Consider the following 3,137-nt stretch of genomic DNA (forward strand, 5'->3'; position numbering starts at 1 on the left):
GCCCACCTGTGGAGAGATTGCCCACCAGACACAGACATGAGTTTTGCATTCCAGGGACACCCCACACAGGCAGCCGTGGGACACCACAGACAGCCACATGCAGCATGGCCTACTGCCACGGAGGAAGTGTGATGGGTTTTAGACACTATCCCCGGACACACCTGGCACCTTGCGGCATTACCCCACAAAGGGGAAATGGAGAGGCCAGGATACTCTGGACACAAGGCTACTCACCGGGTCCAGGGATCCTGCAACAATATTGATTGGGGTCTGATGTTAGGGGGCTGAAGGGAACAGGGCCCTTGCAACAGCCCCAGCTGCGCCACAGGGAGGGGCCCACGGGTGATTGACATTCAAGCGACCCTCAGTCACATATAGCCCCGGGAGGAACCTGGGGCCGCAAGGTGTATTCAACGTTTTGGAGAACAATGTGTCCTGCAATTCACACTAATTTGTGCATCTAGCTGCGTTTTTCATTGACGTGCGAGCCAAGTGACCCGCCACCAAGAGTCAGACATCTGCCAGACCTGCCGGTGCACGAGAGGCTGGGGGAGGCATCGGCACCCTTCCCACCTTCCCAACTGCTCAGCAAGAAGGCCCGGCTCCCCATCTAGCTTTGACATGGCAATGGAGGCAGGTTCCGCTGGCTGCCCGCCCAAAATGACACACAACAGCTGCTCATCCACTCCAACCATCAAGGGACAGAGAGGTAGGATAGAGGCGGCAGAAGGCCATGTGGGACCGTTAAAGTCTTCAAACCCCGGCCCAGTCACACAGGGCCGAGCTCAAGGTACCTGGAGACAAGGAAAGTTAAAATCAAAGAGGTGATGGCTGGAAGGTTTAGAATTAATCTTAAACCACTGACAATTGCTCTGGGCAACCCTCCAGACCATTGTTCTTTGGCTGCCAAGACATTACAGAGAGGGGAATGGTCTTTCAATTCTGTAATGGTTTGGCAGGCTGAAGATCAATGGTCTGGAGGGTTGCCCAGAGCAATGTCAGAGGTTAGGATTAATTCCAAATCTTCCAGTCATCACCTCTTTTGTTTTGCATATGTCACCCCGAGTGGGATGGGAATGCCCAGACGTGGGTCACAAGCCTGCTGGGCCTAGAGACCCAAGCTACTCCTCACTGATGATGCCCAATTAGGCAGAAACATGAATGGGGATGCTTGTGGTCTTGTGCAGAAGGGATGTGAGCTAGCAGTTTGGGCTGGACTGCCCCTTTGTGGTGGGACCAAGGCTGGTTTCATAGGTCTTTCGCCTTCTGTAATGGCTGAAGAACAATGGTCTGGAGGGTTGCCCAGAGCAATGCCAGAGGTTAGGAATAATTCCAAACTTTCCAGCCATGCGAGCATTTCAAGCGCCGCTCATAATTAAAAGTAAACGCTGCCTTGTGCTGCCTGGTGGGGAGCTGTTTATGTTGCAGTCCAATTTAACGGCTCCTCATTGTCAAATTAGAAATTTAATGAACATGAGCCCTATAGTAATCATCTTACATGATGCATTGTGCACTGTAGACTACTTAAAAGTTACACTGTTAATAATGCAAGTGGGCACTAGAAGTGTAATACTCCCAAGTAACCTATCAGGTCACTATGATTCGCTAGACGTCCTGGAGATTTAACTCAAATGCATGGCAACACCACACATGCAATGGTGCATTAAGGACAACTCCCTATCTGACCCTGTGTTAAAGAAGACTATAGCCAAAGATCTATTTGTATATTTTCACACCAATATGGACTCTGTAGTTGATGCTTGAATAATATTGGAAGTCTTTAAGGTTTAAATTCTCAAGGTAAGTATATCTGGGGCAAAGAGAATCTTGGATGAATGCTGGATTGCTTGAAAGCATAGCTAAAGGCATTAGTGAAGCAGAATGATAATGTTGATAACATTAATGGGTAATTCCCGTTTGCACACTTTGTGAAGTTTCATCAAGTTGCAAAGTTTTTCAATAGCGCTAGAAATGCAAACAAATTGTCTTTTGCTGGCATATAAATATGCATATGCAATTAAAGCACGATAGAGGGTGCTTTGAAGGCTCTGCAATTTTTCCTCTACACAAACAGTTATAGCCTAAGAACACTAATGTTACATGCCGAAAAAAAGAATTAATTATTGCAGGATAAAAACAAAATGGTGAAAAAACATACCTGTACAACCAGGCTAGACAGTGTACACTTACACTGTTTTGTTCTTGTGGATGGCCTGGGAGTGAGACTTACTATATCTGTGTGCTTGTAAGGATCTGGGTCCATCCTTTGTTTTTTATTAATTACTGGTGATTTTCATTTTTAAAGATGTTGCAGCTTTGTTGGGAGAGATGAAATAGATGGTAGCGGGATTAGTCGGCATAGGGGCCACAAAAATGTCTTTTTAATTTGATCTTGTGTTTCCAATGTATTCTTAAGGCCTACCTTATGCACATATATGTGTGCAATGATTTGCAGCCACCAAGAGTACTGCTGAATGAATGGTGCATGCAATAAAATGTGCCATTGGTGCAGGGGAAAAACAGAGCAAACTTCACAACTTAAACCAGCTGAAAAAACAAATTTGCACACCCATAGGTTTAAGGATTGGTGGGAGGTGATGTTTTTGGATTATCCGGGTTTAGCTGGCTGAGGAGGGTCGAGGGGGGTGATTGCCCGGGACAGGCCCAGGCCTCGTCAATAAGGTCTGAACGAGATGTTGGTTCGAGTACGGTAATAGAGACTGAGATATTTACCAAAGACTTTGAAATAAATAGCACATTCTATTATGAAGGATTATATACATCAGAGGTATCAATATAATTACAGAAATGCTTACATTTCTAGATAAAACAGCAGCAGGCTGGTTGGGGGGAAATTAAAGCCACAATTAAATTGCTTCCGAATTGTAAAACACCAGGGTTAGAAAGACCTGCAACCAAGTTTTATAATGAACTTGTACATGAAATAGCTCCTCCTTTGTGAAAAGTACAGTGAGCAAAAATTCATGGCTGCGGACTTTCAAAGTGGTTAAAAACTACAGAACAGGTTAACATGCCATGTTCTTTCTAGAGAGGGGCGCCTGCTACCTTTTTTGTATTAGTGAAAATCTTTGACGAAGAAAATACTTAACCTTAGTTCTCCTGCATCTTAATACATA

At 45.1% G+C, this 3,137-nt stretch overlaps 1 pseudogene; it reads right to left on the minus strand.

Moving 5' to 3' along the window:
• Window positions 1-358: 358 nt before the first annotated feature.
• Window positions 359-512, minus strand: LOC138570833 (5.8S ribosomal RNA; annotated as a pseudogene).
• Window positions 513-3,137: the final 2,625 nt, after the last annotated feature.

This window comes from Ambystoma mexicanum, chromosome 2q (genome assembly GCF_040938575.1).
Source record: "Ambystoma mexicanum isolate Mex_15411 chromosome 2q, UKY_AmexF1_1, whole genome shotgun sequence".
In the NCBI taxonomy this organism is placed as follows: domain Eukaryota; kingdom Metazoa; phylum Chordata; class Amphibia; order Caudata; family Ambystomatidae; genus Ambystoma; species Ambystoma mexicanum.